We start from the raw sequence: 20,856 nt of genomic DNA on the forward strand, positions 1-20,856 counted from the left end.
TCTTGTTGCTTCCCATGAGTGCTGTCCATAAGCCTCTGAAATACCAAAACTTTGTTAACTTTTCAATTTTATTCCTCAGTCCAGCCATCTTCTCCATTATTTTATCCATATTTTAAAATAGATTCCAAAGCTTACAAGAGTGTTTTATAGATAAATCATGTTATTTATAAGTAACAGTAAAAAAAGGGTGTAAAATATATATGCATATCAGAATACAGAAGATATAAATAAAATTACTATGTTCCTGTCTGTTAGTTGGGAAGGTAAGTAAACCTTTTATTCATCTCATGCTATATTATTTTTCATCCTAGAAAGTATGTGGACTTAAGGTTTCAATATGAAAAGATTCCCCTCTGTTTCTGACAACTTGTATACATTGGTATTTTCTGTCACAAGTGTAATAGGTTATTAAAAAGTTTGACTTTTAAACAGGTAGTCAACCTGAAAACCTTGCAAACCATGCCTAAACTGTACAATGTATATGATTTTTAGATTAAGTTTGATTTTAAGTGAATGAAAAGCTGCTAGCCAGTTTGGAATTTGCATTTTTGGCAGCTTCACACAAGAGTTACAGTTTGTGGTCTGGGCTGAGCTCTCCAGAGAAGACAGACTGAAGATAGAGTCACAGTTTGTGATTCATTTCATTTCATGATGTTCTTTTAACCACATGAAAAAAAAATTCTGGTTGTTTTTGTGCTTCAGTGTTTATGAATCCTCACAGTGAGAAACATACCTAAGGAACTTGCTGCCCATATTAAGCATAGGACCTAAGTGGCTCACAAGCAATGGACAAGCAATTAATTTTGAGTGAGAAGTAGTTATGGTGTAGGAGAGAAGGAACGTCATTTGCAACAAAGTTTTTAATGCAATCCTGAGAATATTAAGTAGAAGTTTTGTTGTATTTAGCACTTTAGGAGGTCTCCCAGTAGAAGATTAATGTTCACAATTCAGCAAGGCTGTTGATCACCAGTAAGAAGAGCCAGTGGAATAATTAAAGCATAGGAAAAAAATGTATTAAAGAGGAAGAATTCCAGGAGCCCAATCTACTTGATATATCAACTTTAAAGGTGAAAGGTTGGTTATAGTATTCATGATATGAGAAATATAATTTATATATTCTCTTAATATATGAGAAATACAGTTTTCCTATGGGGGGCTTTCTGAAATCTATCAGATGAAAATAAAGTCTTGATGTTTGAAATTGACAAATTGATAATCAGAGCATTAAATATTTTTTTAATAATTGGACACCCATTTGCCAGGGAAGCCATGGATTATGCTTCCCTGGACACATCTTAAATCAAGAATAGATATTGCTTCATAAAATATGAATTGCTGGAAGGAGTTTTGCCTTTGACTCTCAACTTAGTACCACTGCTTTTTCAGTTTTGTGTTATTCTTGACAGGAATGTGAGTATTGCAGGTTGGTTACAATAGCTTTGAATGTGGACTAATGGTCTTTAATGCATGCTTGTGTTTCCCTTAGGACCTACTAGGATTTGAAAAGTCTATTTATAAAAACAAATAGCTAAAACATTCCCTTTTCCTACTTAGGAGCCAAAACACAATTGCACACAGCTATCTGTATTCACTGAAGGTTATGCTAGATGTCTGACAAGTTTAATTTAAAGTGGCTTGAACTTCTGCACATTGTTTACAAATTAGGTTCTATAATATATCCTGACTACATGGAAATGACAGTGATTGATGTGAAGTAACATACACACAATTAATACTGACTGAATTGCTAATTACAGGATTGACATCTCATTTGCAATGAGATGCTGCAGGTCTCTTACAAAAAACTGGCAGTGTTGTCACATTATTTCTTCATTTCCCTCCGCTTGTAGTTTGATGCCCTGTAGTTAAAGTTCGACTAAAGATTCATTCTCATCTTGTAAAAATCTCTTTCGATGTAAAAAAAGCCTTAGGATGAAGAGCAAAACGATCACCACTCCCCAAGAATTAAATCTCTCCTGACACTTTCTCCTATCAAAGGAGATAAACTGTGCTACACTGTTGTTATTTGTTTTATTAGTTACACCAGCTTTCTTACGCTTTCCTCTGTGTTTCCCTGGCATGCTGAAAAAGTAAATAGTGCTGTTACAAAGGTAAGTTATGCAGGAATGTGTCTTGAAAGGAAAGTGCATTTGAAATGGCACATTTCTCTAAGGAAACCCTTGTATCTGGAAAAAGTAAAATACTAAATTTCAGAAGCTATGTTGTGAAGTGGCCCTTAAAACAGTAGTTACATATAACAAATGCTGATGTTTGCTGAAATGGAGTGGCCAGATGCAATCTCAATTTAGCACAGCTGAGTATCTGCCGATTGAGCTAATCCAGTCATTTTACAGGGCCACATGTATAAAAAGAACAGCGTGGCTATTCAATGACCAGAGCACGATTATTTGTTACAAGGTGAGTAAGGTTTGAAAGGATTTTAAAATAAATGCTGTGGTCTGGCATGTGGTGATTAGTGGTGTAGGTAAAGGGACAGGAAGGAAGCAGAAACACATAATGACAGCACTAACACTGACAATGGAACCAGAAGCTGCAGCGTTAATAAAAAAAAGTGACTGTATGGGGTGTTCCCAGTGCTACCGAGCTGCTACTATTTCTCAGATGACTTAATGAATAAGGAAGCCAATGGGATGTATCCCCAGTAGTCTTGCAGGTTTTGCCTCGGGATTTCTCACAAACAGAGACCCTATTTCTGTAAGGAAAGAGTCTTTTGGCTTAGGTGATTTCAGAGGTACATGCACACTTTTTGATATGATTCCACTCTTCACCTATTAACTTAATTAATTTACAAGAGTGATATATGGACTGTGCTCCCTGTGGCCTACAGAGAGGATCAAAAAGGGGCTCAATCAAACATAGCAGAGTCCAGAAATGTCTGAGTCTGAAATATGAGGAGAGTCAAGTAGAAGCACAGAGGAGGCTGAGCCATGCAATGATATCCTAAGGCAGAAACACGTACCTCCAGGAATAACACTGTGCAGAGAAGACCTCTGCTTTTCCCCAAGCATTCTGCTCATCTGCCCTGCCTGCAAGGAAGAAGATTCAAGCATGGCTTTTCATCACAAGATCTGCAAAATGACAAAAGTAATTTTTTTTTTTCAAGCGAGAGAAAGAAGTAGCGGCATTATTATTTGCATGGCTTATCAGACATTTAGTTTCAATGAGAGCTATAATTCTAATCTACCCAGTGGAACAGACTTACAAGACACACTTTCTTTTGGCTTTTTTTTGGTGCTTGTAGGATAGTCTTTTGGGTCTTGCAGGATAGTCTTAGCTTAGACTGCATCCTCAACATGGGTGCTTCAGTTAAATGGCTAAAGGTAGGTGGGCTGGATGAGTGGCCTCACAAGTAAGTAAAAAAACCCAACTCTGTAAAAGATCTTGAGTGAGGTTTTTATAATTGAGGGAATAGAGTTGGTAAGTGTTCAAGTTACTCCATGCCTTACTGAGGGTTGCTTGGAATGGTGGGGGACAGAATGTTGTCTCCTAAGTAGTTACTCAAGCAGCAGGTGATGTGGTAACAGATTATCACCCTGAGTGCACTATTTGCTTACAAAATCAACCCAGAATGGAACTGTATGTTATGCAGGAAGCGTATATGGTGTCAGCCTCCTATGTCATGTAACTTTCTACCTTTCAGGTTCAGTGGTGACAGGAATGGAAAAGGAAAACTGACTTATCAGAAGTTATTTCATTATTCTCTCTGGCAGTCACTCCAGAGTCTTTTGAGATAGAAAAGTAATATAAAATATTTTTAACAGCATAAGTTTGAAATAAGAACTGTGTCTAACAATTGTTATCCTTTCTGGTTTCCCTAATAAGATATGATATGATAGGAATGCTAAGTGCCTTCAGCTTAGCAAATGGACCTCTAATTCCTTCTTCAAAAGTATCTGGTTTACTAATTTTGACAGCTAAAATGTGAAAATAGCTAGCAGTACATATACCCATATAATTAAAAAATGTCTTACTTTCCCAGAAGAAGAAGAATGTGCGCTGTATACATCAGTTCCCTTACTATCCTTATTAATAGTATAAGGAATGGCAATACCATGGTGTTCAGTGAATTTTCTAGATTAAAATATGCTTATATAGCTGACACAGACAAGAGGGATTTGCTAATGGTAGTGGAAGAAATACCACACACAGAGACTCAGAGGAGTTTCTGAGTAATTTTATGCTTACTCAGTTTTCTGTCCAGTCTTTCCCCAGATGAGCTCCAGTGGAATATGGCTATAAGATCAGAGGCAGGAGGATAAGGTACTTATGTTTGCTGACTAAAGTCGTGGATATTTTTAACATGATAGACTGACATGTTCTAGACAAAGTAGAGCATAGAAGCTCTGTTTTCCGCACATTAATGTTGCTGAACTCACAAAAGCCATCCAGGCCTGTCAGGGAAATCACCACTTTTCTTGTTCATACTTTCACAACAGCAGCATGTCATTCTTTTAATCCCTGTAGGGGGATAAATATTTTATGGCAGATTAGCTAACATGACATACCTAATAAGTTACTAGAAAACTAGGTCTGTGGTTGGCAATATTTATGCTAAGCACAGTATGGGTTTATGATAATAAAAATGCCCAATGGGGTTGGTCCACTGCACAGCAAGATATTGTAAGGCTAGCAGTGATGGATGAAGGTTGAAGAGATGATGTTTAAGAAGTAGAACTGATTGCTTGACCTGAAAACAAACATATTTCCATCCCATAGAAGTGAAATGTTTCTCTGCTAAGGCCAGCAAGCATAGAATGATAGAGTTTTCCTGGCAGAGGCAGTTTATTATGGTGATAAAAGGAACATAAGAATAGCAATAATGATAAGAAAAACAACTTCATATGGACGAATATGGACTTGCAAATAGCAGATGTGTGAGTGATCATTCTTCATATTATTTTTGCGAAGTACATGTGTGCATTAGCTTATTAATGCGCACATTACACATTGTCTTTATAGGTTTGATTTTCCTAAGAGTCATGTGAAAATACCTACAATTTTAACTGAAATTCATGTGTAAACTGGATGAAGCTGAATGTGAGTTTGTGTTAGAAAGATGAGATAGAAGAGTGAAGTAAGAGAACTAAGTTTTCTCTGTTCTGTTTGCAGAGGGCAAGCCTGTTTTCTTTTACATAGCTCGTGTTTGAGGTGAATGGAGGACACAGATGGTTTTTACCTGAAGCTGTATTTGTGTGTGTGTGTTTGTCTGTGAATATGTGTCTGTGTGCAGGTACGGACAGAAAACCCGTGTTTGCATTCAGTCTAGCTTAATAAACCCCTGCCACTGATGTCAGTTGCAGTAGTGGTAACAATTAGCTTGTCTCAAAATTAGGTTGGTAACTCCAGAGAACTCGATGATTTTTTTTGTACGCTAATACTTGCAAATATGCAGTATGTTGAATTTATATACACAGTTTTTATGTATTGACGAGTAAAGATGGTATCCCAACAACATGTAAACTGGAGTCTTAATGAATAATAGTTAATAATTCAATTCTATCTTTAATCCTGACTTACTTATTCGGGGAAGCAGGCATTCCAAGTCATAGAATTTAAATGGGTATATACTGGAATGAATTAGAGGGTTCCGATCTTTCAGTACTACCTTGTCTCTAAGTTTCCGCCTAATCATTTATCTTGTGAATTAGATGTAATTTGTAACTGTCTGTGTATCTAATCACTGGAGATATGCAGTTCTGGATGCAGAACGATAAAAGGCAATAAGGCCACCTTGCGTACACGTTTCATAGAATAAATCATACCCACACTCACAGAAATACAACATACGTACATATGTACAAGGGAACCAGGATGTGACAGAACTTAGCTTTTTGGCATTGTGTTGAATCATAAAACTGCTTCAAATACACACTCTTTACCTATTCGTTAAAAGTAACTGCCTTTGAGGTCACCCTTCTCCTTTCTTCAATCATTTAAATTTAAGACCTAATTGTGAAGGAAGGCTATGGCCTAGCCTATCAACTAGTAAACCAAATCAGTTCACATCCAGTAAGGAACCAACATATTTTATGGAAAACAAAAATTTATATTAATAGAATTAAAAAGGTTAAATTATTAAAAATTACTGGGATTAGCAAATCATAGTTTATTTTTATTAATATATATAGTGATATTAATATTACATATGTTCTATAGCATTTATGTAATGACCACATACAGCTTCTAAAAGGGTATTTCTGATTAAACTCTGGGAAAAGGGCATTTCTAATTGCAGAATTTCCTGGGCAGTATACCTGCTTTCAGAATACATATAGAAGTTTCCAAAACTTGAAAAGTTACTGAACAAAAAAAAATGGTAGGATGATAAAGAGGGCTGCTGTCTACCCTCACCGGTACATTTCTCTCTGGGAACAGGATTAGGGGCCAGTATACACAATGATGGGGAAACTGCTTCTGTGATATGGAGGGTAAATAAAGTGTTAGGTTCCAGCTCCAAACATCTGTGAATAAAACCTCCTTCATACCAGAAGGATGGGGATACATATGCCAATGAAAAATGAACATGCTGGTGAACAGATTTATTCTTGAAAAGAATTTCTTCATACATACTATGTGGTAGAAGAAAAATGAGAGATGGCATACTTCGTCAAGCAGTATTAAAATATGTATTCATCTAGCTGAGAGTTTTAGGGATGCATTTTTTTTAATAGTTATTTCAGTATTTTATCATCTTACCACTAGCTGGTTTGATTTGCCTAACAGGTTTATTCTTTAAGTGGTTCTCTTTTAACAGGTTTTCGCTGTATGGCTTTGATCTGGAATAACTGGGACAGAGGAAAGTTTTTAGCTGTTCTTTTCTTGCATTGTAAATGGCATTTCTTTACAGAGATTACTTTCATAGATATATTAAGAAACCATTTTTATTAGGTCTAGTTGCATAACAGAGCTGGAAGTGCAACTACTCAAACTCTATAAATTACCTAGATATAAGGACCCACTTTTCTTTCAGTTTCCTGAGAACAACTATTTTTGGATAGGAATGGCAAATGAGCCTGTGCAGCTTACAGGAAAATGTACTTAGCTACGTGCTGTGAGTGGTTAAGTATATCCATACCTATAGTACTTCAGGTCTATGCTTGATTCTCATTGTCCTTGGTGAGGCAAAAATACATTATTGAGTGTTTTGCTGAGCTGGGCTCAGCTTCATTGAAGTACTTTGGCTCCAAGTTTCTTTGTAGATTCTAACTTAGTCTTGATATCAAACAGAGTAAAAGGCTGAATATTTTGTTGTATCTGAACTATAATGCATTTGATTATGAAAGTATTTCAGGGGCTTTTTCTTAGTAAAGCTAAAGTTGAAAGGAACACAAGATATTCTCAGTAAAATGAAAGCAGGCCGTAAAGAACCAAGTACATTTCTTGTTTATAAACAGAAGACTGAGAATGTTTCAACGTTTAAAATCTAAGGGCAGAAAGTAAGTATTTCCATTTTCTCTTTCCTAAAGTGCTAGTTCAGATATAGAGCAAAATTGTGGTGGGAGCAGAAAGAAACACTGGCTGCATATAAAAGCAAATACCTTTGCAACCCTATAAATGGATTTTTGAGAAATGGAGAAATAGTTAGTCAGAGCATACTTTCTCTAACAATTCCCTGCTTGATGCTTAGCTAGGCCATTTAACTTTTTGAAAAAGTCATTATTAAAATAATAACTAGAAAGGACTGAAAAGTATAATCTTTCCTGAGGGAAAATCTACTTCAGCGGTGTTGAACTAACGAAAATGTCCAAGTATCAAAACTTTTTGCTGAATGAAAGGCTCAGAAAAATCAGAGAATTGCCAGTCAGTGAGTATAAAAACCTCTTAATTGAAAAGTTTTCATCTCTAAGGTGGTGTCTGCATAGGGCTCAATGTGAACCTCAGTTATGGGCATTAAGCCTGATCGCTTTCAAGAGTCTAACCTTACCTGACGGGTTACGCTGCGGATTTGGCTCCCTGGCTCCTGCAGCGTGGCTGGCCGGCGTGAGAGGTTACTGGGACATGGTGCTGAGGTGCTGGGACAGGCTCTGTGGGGTGTATTGTCAGCTGGCTCAGGACAGGGCATGCAAGCCATGGGGCGAGCAGGTAATCCTTCCCAGGCCGTAGTAAAATGAAATAGTTGTTGGGGTCAGGCAGTGTTTTGGCCAATTCACAACCAACGGATGGCTGAAAGCCCTCCAGCAGGCAGGAGGTACAGCTCTGAATCCAAATATCCCCCAGCGTGTACACATAAAACTGTGTTTTCTCAACAAAACTGAAACTGTAGAACCAATAAAAAGAAATTTTGCTTTATAGTGGCTTTTTGCAAAGTGGTTACTACAGATTTAAATGTCTTTGCAAATAAGACTTCCCAGTTTTTATTGTGAATAAAACCAGGCACTTAATGAGGTGAATACTAACATCAAACAAAACCAATAACTGCTTAAACTCATATCACAGATCACTGATAGTATCACTGACTTTATAAAAAATATTTTATAAATGGGCGCTATTTAGATATAAAGATTACCTAGACACATTTATTTTTGTCATGGCCTGCTGGAGTTTAGACAAACGGCTGGGGATTTAAGCTGCAGCTGGATGTGGGATGCACACAGCATCCAAGCCTCCAGGAAAGGAGCAGCTGCCAGCACAGATCTCTGCTGGTTTGGGGAGACAGAGGGGCAGGAATGCCGCTCCAGCTGCCCTGCCGCCCTTCCTGTCCCTCGCTGCCGCCCACCTCACTGAGGGGTGCAGGTAGCGCAGAGGGGTGTGGGCAGCACCGAGGGCTGAGCGCTCCTTTGCCACTGGGCCCATAGACGCCATTTAAAGAGAGATTCAAGTGCACACCGGGAGGCAGCGGCTCTGTGGTACCCCCCCGCGGGGTGCCCACCCGCCGTGCCGCTGAGCCCAGCCGAGGGCAGCAGCGCTCGGCGCTGCCCTCCCCTGACGGGCCTCCTGCGGAACGTTCGCGAAGGTTCGCGCAGCGGCAGCGCCCCCTCAGGCGGCGGCGGGCTGCCCTGTGCCGCTCCCCGGCGGGCGGTTGTGGCGCGTCAGCTTTTCGCAAGGCAGAGAACAGCCCAGGGAAGTGCGATCGAGCCTCCTGATGTTTTTAATCTGAGAAGCAAGCGAGCATGGCGCCTAGCCGGTAGGTAAAGTAGGCGTTTGTGTCAAGAGCACTTTGGGAAATCACCCTAGGAACAAACGGTTGCTGTAGGAATGCGTTAAAGCAGGACACAGGTGGCTGAGGTGCCTCACAGGCAGCCTTCAGCACACCATGAGGTGCAGTGAGGCTGTGGCACTCTGTGTGCTCCGGCTGTGGGTACAAAGGATTTCCCATTAATAAATTTTTCCTTAAAAAAACCTGTGGTGCGCCACTATATTATGCTGCCACCTACCTGCCCTCAGTTATTGGAAGCTGGAGGTAGGCTGTGGTTCAAAACACATTTGTTGCAAATAGCCATATTCTTAGAAACTTCTTTGGTGTGGCTGTTAGAGGTGATTGCTGGGGGTCCTCTGAGAGGATGGCAGTGTCCCCTCAGAGCCCTCGGGGCCAGCGCTCCACACTGCTGGGTGCCGCAGGCTGCCTTCTGCCCTCGGGATGGGCCAGAAAAGTTAAACTGCTTACCCCACCCCCAGGCCTCACCATGCGTTTTTCTTTGAAAAGGCCAATTCCTTTGGTAATCACAGCCTTTTTTTTATACCTCTTTATACAGCAAAGACTGTCAATTAGTCTACATTTCTCCTTTGCAGCGTACAGTATGGCTCTAACTGCCACATGGTCGTATGTAGTAGGTAGGTTATTTGCCTTTTTATTGTCATTAATGCTATTGGGGTTACATATATGAAGTGCAGAAATGCTGGTTGGTTATATCTGTGGAGCTATGTTAATGGCTTTGTGGAGTGACATAGCGGCATGCTGGATGTAACCTATTGCCATGCTGGGATTCGAGTTAAAGGTGTGAGCATCTGGAATGGCCTGCAGTTGAATAGTCTCTGACAAGAAGGGTGCTGTGAGGCCAAGCTGTCTCTAGAGATGTCTGTGACAGTGAGAGAAGGTCTTTTTTTTTTTTTCTTCTTTTGTAAAGAACTAGAGCTGTTGCTAATTTTCCTATAATTGTTGTAGAATTGTTCTCTATAGGGTTGCTGAAAATATTATTTCTATTCTGGAATAAATATTTGATTTTAACCTCAAATTTGAGATCTGCTTTGAATGTGCTTTTATTCATGGGACCTCTTTCAGTTTTATCTGCAGCATGAAAGCACAATAAAGATAGAAGCATCATATGTACCATAGCTGTGCAGGGAGACAGTGGCCCTGTAAACAGAGGTCTTTTTTTCTCTGATGGTAGTTCCTTCACACCTGCTTACCCAAAGATGATGAAAAGCTGCAGAAACAACTGTATTTACTGCTTCTTGGATGCATGGTGATTTATGGCTAAGTAGGGATTTCACGGACATTGGGGAAAAGGTTGATGATGAAAATACGGGATGCTGGACGGTGGTGCTTTTCTCTCCCCCTTTACAAAGAAATATGTATGTTTTGCAGTGCTTCTTGTTGTATTGGTTGTTTTCTCTGGTCCATTTGTTTTTGTAGGAGTGCAAAGTGATCAATTGCTACCCTCACAGTTGTAGGATGAGATATTTCATACAGTTCCGCCGAATAAAGGAAACTACAGTTTATAGGTGCTGCCTCTAACAATTCACTGTCTATTGTAGTGGAAATAAACCTATAGTTTAGTGTATTTCATGCATTACCTCCCTTCTCCCAGCTTTTAAACTGAGGGTGGGTTTGTGCTGCCATTTTGCAGCATTTCTGTTGTGTCAGTACCTCAGAATGGCAAAGTGACCTCTCACAGGGAGGCTGCAAGCTGGGAGCTCTCAGGCAGCCAGTGCGGCTTCAGGAAGTAGGCAGGAGTACGTTGTAACAAGGCATTCTGATCACAGATTAGGCTGCTGCTTTTGCCCTGGTTTTAGCTTGCAAATGTTTTTAAGTTGTAGCCCAAAGAGATGCCCAGTGATGCAGACTTGAGGCAAAGGCACAAATGAACATGCAGCCCTGTTGAACTCAGCAGGAATTTTGTCATGGGTTTTGTGGAAGGCCCTCAGAGCTAGCCTGACCCTTGCTTTATTGTCTCAGGATTATTTCATCAGCAATGGCACTGCTTTTGGAGGAAGATAACTAGATTTTTGTGAGGACTCCTATTAAAAGCCAGTTACTTTATATATATATATATATATATATGTATGTTTCAGGGCCTTAGGTTGATCTTTCTTTAATGTGTATCAAACAACATTTTGATGCAGTCACATACATCCATTCCTGCACACTGTCACCATGTATCAGTTTTTTCTTTCATTCTCAGCTTACCTTAACGTTTGCTGCCGGCAAAAGACTTTTTCCTGAACGGCTTAATTTTAATGTGTGTTCATATGTGTTTAAAGATACTGGGTCCCTGATGATGTCAGCCTAAATCCACTTGTGCAGGTCAGATATCTGCCTCTGTTTATGTAAGCCTGTATGTGTCTATATTGAGGCATTTACTTTAGTCACAAGGATTCAGTCTACGTTTCTCCTCTTTATGGCGCTGCAAAATTTGTTCTAGAATGTTTGATCTGTTCCCTTAAGTATTTAGCTGCAGAAATGCCTGAAAAGATCACTGCGGCGTTTACATGTGTTGCTAATACAATGCATGCAAGGAACTTGCATTGTTTTTTGTCACTGATTGTCTAGTCTTGTTGTTTGTATACCTCTTCCCTCAGAGGAGGCAGAGGTTCATTATGATAATGTGTGCATGCATCCAGAGCTACAACTACTTTTGAGAAGAAACTGGCTTTAATTAGGAGCTTTTGTTTCCAAAATATGCAGTAAGTTATTAGCATATAAAACCTACCTCATGAGTATAATGAAGTATGGATTTTCTAGTGTGCTGCTATTCTCTGGTGCTTGGCTTCACCTCATTATTAATATGATGTTTCTTAGCACAGAATAGCAGCATGTCTGTGAATAACTAGCAGAGGTGCTGTACTTTCATACCTTTGCTTAGCTTGTGGTAACTTTTTCAGGTGACCATATCCTTACTGAATCATACAACTGTTACCATACTGAATCTAACCCATTCAGTTATTTGAATTGGTATTTAATTTTCGTTCTGCTTCTTGGTTTGTGCTTTGTACTACTGAATGCATTTAAGAAAACAAGCATTTATTTTGAGAGATTAGAAGCTGAAATTTTCTGTCATAAAAGGCTGTTCTATAATTACCCAAGGCAACAAGCCATTCTGGTTCTGGGTAGTCTGGAGGATTTTTTCTATATTGCAGCACTTTCTGCAGATCCTGCTCAAACATTGTTTTATTCATATGATTAGTTTCAACAAAAATATTTGTGATGGACAGTGACTGTACATTTTTCAGCTCAAGTAACTAATGAAAAGCCTATGAAAAAGAAAAACCCAAACAAAAAAACACCTCAAAGATTTTATCGAGTAGTGAATAGACTCAGAAAGTGTAAGGGTCACACTCACTGTTAACAAATTTGAGACTGATACCGCATTTGAATTTGTCTTAGCTTCAGTTATTGATTGATATATATTTCTTTACTCGGGTTTTTTTGGTGTTGTTTTTTTCAAATTAAGAGCTAAAACTTCTTCCTCAAGGCAGGGTAATGAATGTATTTAGAGCAGGTTGCTCAGAGCTTTATCCAGTTTAGATCTGAAAACCTTGAAGGACGGATAATTCTGCAAGCTCTCTGGGCAACGTGTTCTAGTGTTTGACTGTCCTCTAGCTGAACTATTTTTCCATGTGTCGTGTTTTGACCATTGTCTCTCAGCTTCGTGCCATGCACGCTGGTCTTTTCCAACCTAAACAATTCTATGGTTCTATGGTTCTAGATAGGTTACTGTGTGGATATTCTTAACACTTAATAAAAGCTGTTTATGATCATGTCAGAATGCAAGCCATGATAATTCAAGGTTTGCAGTAATTTTGAACAGAACAGGGTTTTGAAAGCACTTGAGAAAGGGACAAATGCATTATTTTTTTTTTCTAAATAGACCAAAAAATTCCCACTCCCAAAATACCTTTGGCAAGGTCGGTCATTTCAAGTGTTCTTGTAGGGGTACTTGAGTACTGCTCTGCAGAAGAGGGAGCTCCATTATGGACAACACTCAACCTTTTATCTGAAAGGCACACAACAAAATCCTGGCTCTTAAGCAGAAGAATATAATAGCTCACATAGATTTTATGAAGATGGACAGCTGCTTCTGACAGCACAGGAAAAAAGTTTTTCATACCACTGGATTTGCACTTGGCAGATCTGCAGTTTGTGTTGTGTGGCATGACTGTAAGACTACTAAGGATATTTATTTTAAAAAATCCAGGTTGCTGCTAGGTAGAATAATGAATGGATCCGCAGTAAAATAAGCACAACATGCTTTTCATCTGATGATATATGATGGGAAGACTGCTGTATCTGTAATGTTAGAAAATTCTGTGCTACTTTGTCTGGTTTTATCTCAGCTGTGCAGAAGGAAAAAATTAATAAAATGAAAGATGTAGCTTCATGTTTAGTCACCCATCTATCTAAGCTTCAGTTTGTGAATTTCTCACATCCTAGAATTTTTTTTTTCTCTGTCTTTTATGGAACATCTTTGTTTCCACAAAAACATTACTCTCTTGCAAAATGGATGTATTGGTGTTTCATTTCAATATAGCAATACTTACTGACCATGATTCTCTGACTGTTTTTGGAAAGCACAATCAGTGGGGTACTCCAGATGATAATTAAGCAGTGAAAACTGAACTATTTTGCTGTGACTCCATTTTTAGTTTAGGTGCCTTCCATTTCTGCTGTGAAGGAGGCAGAAGCTGAAGGGAGCTAGTGCTATTGCATCAGACGTTTGTTTCTTCTTTTCAGAAGGTGACTCGATAGCTGATGCTGTGCAGTCCTGTCTCTACAATGCATCTCAGAACCTGGTAGGAGAGGTAGGACAGAGTAGGTACTGGTACTGTTTGGTACAAACGCGCAAGTGTCATACACACCTTGCAGTTATCCTTTTGTCAGAGCCGAGCCCAGAAAGTTGATTCATGAATGTTTCAAGTGTTGTCACAATTACTGATGTGAATGAAAGTGGTCCTAGAGTGGGGAGGTGGTGCTAGTTGAAAAAGTAATTGTGCAGTATGTCAGGATTAGTATGTACCTGTGCTGCTAACATGTTTAGCAATAAGTTAAAAAACATAAGTTTGTGAAATGACATCACAAAATACACCTGGAAGTTTAGTTTTCTTAAAACTTCTATGCACTAGAAGATTGTACTGTACTACAGTTAAGAGTAATACTAACCTCCCCACTTGTGTCCTCTCCAACCAACCAGATACATTTGTGCATGCATGCTCATCCGTGCTGCAAGTTAGTGTGGTTACCATAAAACTACTCTATAGCAGTCAGGCTTTCTCTGCATGGGAAAAGAAATGTATGGTATAAAGTATATTTTATAACCTGCATAATTGTGGCTATTTTTTTATTTTGGAGTAGCATATCAGTGAAGCATCGGTTTCATGACTAGAGAAGTCATACCAGTCACAATTTGTACCTGTAGACCGATGTCTTTTCAGAAGAACTGCCCCTAGCACTTCTGTTGCAATTTTCATTTAATGTTTCTCAGAAAGTGTTTAATATGAGGATCTCAGTAATGTTGTCCCTGGTGCATGTCATATTTACATGTTGAAAATAGGAAATTAGAGTTTGTCTTCTGAGAACTGCAGATCATTCCTTTAGCTGAGGAGATGAGTTTTACTGCTCTGCTCCCTTGCGTTTTGTATTTATTTGTTGCTTAAGCTAGGTTAGGCTGTATCATTCTGTTGTTATAATAGCTTTTAACGCTTTTTGGCTTAATATTTCATTATTCAGAAAAAGTTTGAAATACTGTCTACTTTAGAGGAAGAGCCTAGATGGATATAAACATGACACTTGCATTATGTAGTGTTCTGATATTAATGCACTGAATTACACCTTGATGTGTGTATTGTTGGCAAGGTGCTAGCTTTACTGTTTCTGTCATCCATTACCTTAAAATTGAGAATCATGGTTTTATTTTTATGGTGAACATATTATGAACTTAGGTAATACTAAGATTTTAATCAGCAGTGCTTCAGATGATACTCCAGCTCAGTGGCAAGAGCTTGCTTTGGCTCAACAGATATTTTCCCAAAGCATATATTAATGCATCTACTTACTAGAAGTTGCTGTCACACTAAAGCGTAATTACAGACTACATGGAGACTCTTGATAAGAAAATGGGGAAAAAATACATTGGCAAGATCAAAGAAGCACCTGCAGTTAATTATAAATTAACATTGAAGTGTAGTCATCAAAACGCTTTAATTATTACTGGAGGTTAAAAAACCCGAATGTGATCTTGCATATTGGTTAACTTTACACTGGAGTCCTTCTGTTGTATTCATTTACAACTAAGATAACTGAAAGATGAATGACTTCAAGCGTAAAAGAAAGACACTAGAGGAGTATTATATGTTTTTAGATAGTCTTCACATCACTGGTGCCTCCTATAATGAGGGTGATTAGAGAAACCCCATAAAAAAGGAAGTGTGATTGATAAGTAAAACTTAATTAGACAAACTATTTTTTTTCGATGCCAGGATCAGGAAGCTACATAAAAACTTTCATCATCAAAGTTGAAGCCTATCAGAAAACAAGTGTCTCTGTCATTGTTCACTGTCGCATTACTTGCAACCAAAGGTACATAGTGATAGCGACACTCCAAAAACTTAATCCAGCTGGACTGGTGTAATTCCATAGAAAAGTTTGTCATCTTTTCTGATAGTTACTAGACACCCCACAGTTTCTGCAGAAAATACAGAGCAGTACTTCTTCAGACTTACCATTTTCTGCAGGAAATATAGCGCAGTGCTTCATTAGCCTTACTATCAGAAATCTTTTCCCCAGTGTCCAATATCAATCTTTCATGTAGAAATTTTAGCTCATTGTTGTTTGTCGTGTCCACTGTATAGCTAGAAAACAATTTATTTTTGCAGCAGGTTTTATATATTTGATGATTGTCATCGTATATTCTTTAAACCTGTTTTCTGTAGGCTGAACAATGCTAGTTCTTTCAGGTTTTTCTCACAGAACCTGTAGGTGTCAATTCTTCATGCCATTATCTGTTTTATCCCTGATGGATCTGCCTGAAAAATATTGTTAATAAAGAACAATTTAGGGACTTTAATGCCTGCAGAATGAAATCAATTTGACAACTTGACAATTTTCACAACTTATACCTCACAATAATTATTTCCTGTGGGGTTTTTTGGAAAACTTAAAAAAAATGATAAGTCTTTTAAAAAGATGTGAAAGGGCAAATATACCATGAAATTGTAAGTCTGTGGCAAAATGGGGCCCAGCTTCTCTATTTACTATCAGATCAAGCTGTATAATGTGTAATGGGCTCTTCCAGTAATAATAGAGGATCGCAGTGAATGGATGTAGAATATTCAGTGGATTAGAAACGAATATATATATATATATAAATAGCTGTACCCAGAATGTGAGTACTTTTGTGTAATCTTTCATCTCTAGCTATCTTTTTATCAGCCCTATACTATCTGACTATCGTAAAGCTTGTTTACTACCATGGAAAAATCAGCTGTGGAAGCACTAGAGTGCCACTTAGTATATCCTGATAAAAGGGAGAGGCTTGGCCAGTGTGACAGCTCATTGATCTTCAGTTGCAAGATGCAAGTTACTGCTGGAGTGTTTGTAGGAGATTTGTGTCTATGTAAACAATGCATTAAAACTGGTCATGTAATAATGTTCCCATGTATCATTGGTATTAAGCTACTTCCAAATGCATGCATGCAGAGTACTGGCAACACAGCATGCTTTACAAGATGGCCAGATAGCCTAAAATATGTTCTTTTTTGGGGTAGGACTTCTGAGATTCCAACTTACCACTGTCTCTTGAAGTGCTGATCTTTTATCTACAGCTCAAGCAGTTCCAGGTAGTGGTGTGCAGTGTTACTATGTTGTGCCATAGTATTCATAGCAACCAACTGACATGGAATTGTGCATCAGATTGAGCCATATTGTAACAAAAATTGAGCGAGATGTAGCTGAGCTCAGGTTTTCTTTCATTTAGGCAGTATTGCTAATAGAGGAAAACATTTTTATTTCTGTGGAACTAGTTATACACATTTTCAAAAGTGTGATAACTCTGTTTCTTGCTTCTTTGATTTTTGTTACTGGCTGTTGCTTAACAGCAGCAGTGAATGTAAATCTGCCAAGTACCCACCCGTGGGTTTTGTGGATCATTTTCAAAGTTGTCACTAGCAGATGTCAGACTAGTCAACTGCAAAAGTGCTACAGATAGGAAAGAGCTACCTACTGCAAAAGAAGCTGGATTGATGACAGTGGATGTGAAAACTGATAGCGGCTAGTGTATATGAAACTGAGTTATCTCTCATTTACACTAGCACTTGTTGGCTACTCCTGTCCTCTCTATTCCTACATGCTGTAAATTTGCATTTCTAAGTGTTTACAGGAGGGATTATTTTAGTCAGATCCTTATGTATGTTTCTTTGCCTACCCAATGGCAAGTAAAAATCCTTTCTGGGTTTGAGGGGAAAGTTTTACTCTGAGGCTGATATCTTAAATTCTTGAAGAGTCACCTGCAGTGATTTGCATACCTGGCTCTATGAAAGGTCACTGCGGAGTGGAACTTTTCGTAGGGGGGCTTGTGTTTTTAAAATACTTTTAAGTCCTCTAGGTTTTGTTAAATTACTTTACAGTTTCCTATAGAAAACATAGGTGGTGATGTCCAAATCAGTATAAACCCAAAGACTTTCAAGACCTTTGAGACCTTTACTCTGACTTTACTCAAATTGGTGAGCACTGAGAAGCACAGGTTAATAACACACTACATACTGAACTTCTACCTATGAAATATTTATCAAGTTAATTCCAAATTTTATAAACAAATTTCACTGTTGAAATAATTTTAAAATTAAAAAAAAAATAAAAAAAATAAAAAAAGCTTTATCTGCTCCGTCCTTGGATGTGAAAAACTGCTAGTTTTCCATAGTCTGAATAGTTCATAAAGCATAAATAATAGGACAGATTAACCTTGTCTGGTATTACGGTGGTTCAGTCAGCCCTTAATGCTCAGTTACATAGAAATTAGCCTTTGAAGAATAATGTTTACAGCTCTAGTGAGAGATACTAAAGATTTCCAAAGTTTACTGAAATTATTTGGATCTGGCTGTAACTGTTGTAGATGTGATTCAGTTAGCATATAAAATGAGACATTTTTTGGATTTTGAATTTTAAGTCAAGTTGAGGTTGGTTCATAAACTGTGGCTCATCACAGCCTACCTCATCCAATTATAACGTTAAATAGACAGAGTTAGGTTCTGCTTCTACTCTGAATGCACAAATGTTACTGCCATTAATGAGAATAAATCCCTGAATTGCTTTTAAATACTCCAGAAAGCAAAAGCTACTTACTGCAGTTGACTGCTTTGCACAGTTAGTGCATCCTCATCCTAAGCTAATGACACTTACCTGCCAGTACCAAGTCAATTAACCAGCTCTCAAGATAACACAAGATAGCAGTAATTTCTGTCACCACAGTAATGCTAGTATACTTCGAAATTGGAAGGGACCCAAATGAATGTGGTTATTAGCAAATGCTTAAAATTTTATGCATTCAAAATCAGTTTTATATGGGTTTATGTTACTGCAGTGTTGTAGTATGTCAAGTTTTATGATGTCAGTGCAAATCCAGGAAAGCTATGTTAAGGTGATGAAGGAATCCACTGTTGTCTGAAGTTTATGGGGTCTTGGTTTTGAAGTATATAAATGAAGAGGTGCTTCTAGGATCACAGCCTCCAGCTAACTGGAAGCTAATAAAAGTTAGTATAGTGGGATTACCAAAGACAGTGAGGCAGCAGGATAATTGTGTTGCAGGGAGCTGGAGACAGGACTTGGCTTCTGCAATTCCCCAGACCTTGAAGAAATTGGCAAATTATTGCAGGAGGCCAAGGAAAACTATTGAGAAGAGAGGATCTTGGAAGACGGTGTCAAGCTAAGGTAAAGACAGTGTGGATAATTATGATGTCTAGTTTGGGAGGGGGAAGTGTGGCACCTGACTGAAGTGGGTGCTGTATACGGTTTCATCTGGATAGTGACTGGAAATTCATCTGGATAGTGACTGGCAATTCAAAGTCCTGTGAATGGCCCTGCTTTCAGCTAAGTGATAGAGCTTACAGTAAGGCTAGAGCCTGTGTGCCTCTTCTGAGCAAGTAAGTTGCTTGAGGCAGAAATGGTTGCTTCAAAATACATGTGCAGAAATGAGGAACAAGAGTACAAATTTCTTTTGGAACTACTGTGGATCTTAATCCTCTTGCATGTGAATTTTAATTCTAATGAGGTAGCTGATAGCAGCAGGACACAAAACAGAAAAAGAATAGTATACAATGTCATGGGGATCAGTTGTGAGGAGAGTTAAGGGCCTGGTAATCTCTCTTTTCCCCTCTAAATGTGTGAGGTGTCGTTTCAGGCACTATGAGAAAGAAGCATTGCATTCTCCTGGTGCTTTCTGTTCAGATAGAATCACATTAAGAGGTTTCTGACTAAGATGCAGCTGGTTATGTACATGTGGCATGAATCTGATACAGCCCGTTTTCAGATGATACAGCTTGCTGTGTATACATGTGCATGAACAGAACTGCAGGATATAACAAATTCTTGCTTGCTTCACATGGCATGCATGTTCATATGAATTAAAAAAAAAACCAACACTGACCCTTTTATTTTTCTCAGGTGCCACCTTTGTTTTCATTGCTAAGAATACAACAGATCAATCCTAACTAGAAGCCTAACTGAACAGTCCAAGCAGTAATCAATATTAAACCAAATGTTCTTAATGGTGATCTGTCAGTTTTCTTTTTAGGAAGCTGCCAAAATCATATCTTTAAATGCTTCTTTTAAATTGATTTCTCCAAAGATCTTTCAGCTGGATTTTAAATCAGCACCTACTGGAGTATGTGTCCTTCATCAGAAATTAGTAGCCTTATTAGTAATCTGAAACCCAGAATGTCTAAGTTGGTGTCTAGTAAATAAATGAAAACTACAGGATTGAGTTGTTGTGGGTTTTTTAATTGAATTGGAAGTAACTGAAAAATATTTAAATACTTTAAAAAACCCCACAACCCTCTTATCTCAGCTAAATCCCAAACTCCCTATGGGCCAAGGTTTCAGCAGGTATTTATCAGCTGATTTATGCCAGCTAAAGATCTCAGTGCTTACAGGAGGAAGCAAATTAGGAGTTTTCCTTTTCTGCTCTAAATAGTTTACACTGACATGTGAGGAAAAGGTAGTATGAAAAATGCTGTAGTAATCAAGAATTGTAAGAATGATGCTGGAGAATCTCAACAGCAGTGTCAGCTAACAAACATTATGAAAAAGCAGTGTATTGAAAGCTGTACATTGCCAGGATAAATCCTTTCATTTTGAAGGAAATTAAATGGAAAATTCAATAGGACTCTTAAATTGTCCTATGGCAATTTAAATTAAATAAAGGAGCATTCAGCTGCAGTTTTTTCTTAGTTTCTTTGAAGCCAAATGTGTGGCAGATCCTGATACATCTATTATAGATGGAAACAGTGAACTGCTGTGTTGTGAAGAAAAGAAATAACACCACCACTCCCTCCCCTCCAACCCAAAAAGCAAGTTCTGAGCTTTGGAAGCATTCATATTTGTACCCAGGAACAGAATTGCAGTCAGCCCCTACATTGCATGTTTGCCACAGCAATTTTAGTTAAATATTTTTGGCATTACAGGTATGT

At 38.4% G+C, this 20,856-nt stretch overlaps 1 long non-coding RNA gene across 16 annotated transcripts in view; it reads left to right on the forward strand.

Annotated features, from left to right (window-relative positions):
- The window catches only part of LOC106112084 (uncharacterized), a 316,631-nt gene that overhangs the window by 150,379 nt on the left and 145,396 nt on the right, over positions 1–20,856 (forward strand). The gene's annotated exons all lie outside the window — the stretch shown is intronic.

Source organism: Falco peregrinus, chromosome 9, assembly GCF_023634155.1.
Source record: "Falco peregrinus isolate bFalPer1 chromosome 9, bFalPer1.pri, whole genome shotgun sequence".
Lineage (NCBI taxonomy): Eukaryota > Metazoa > Chordata > Aves > Falconiformes > Falconidae > Falco > Falco peregrinus.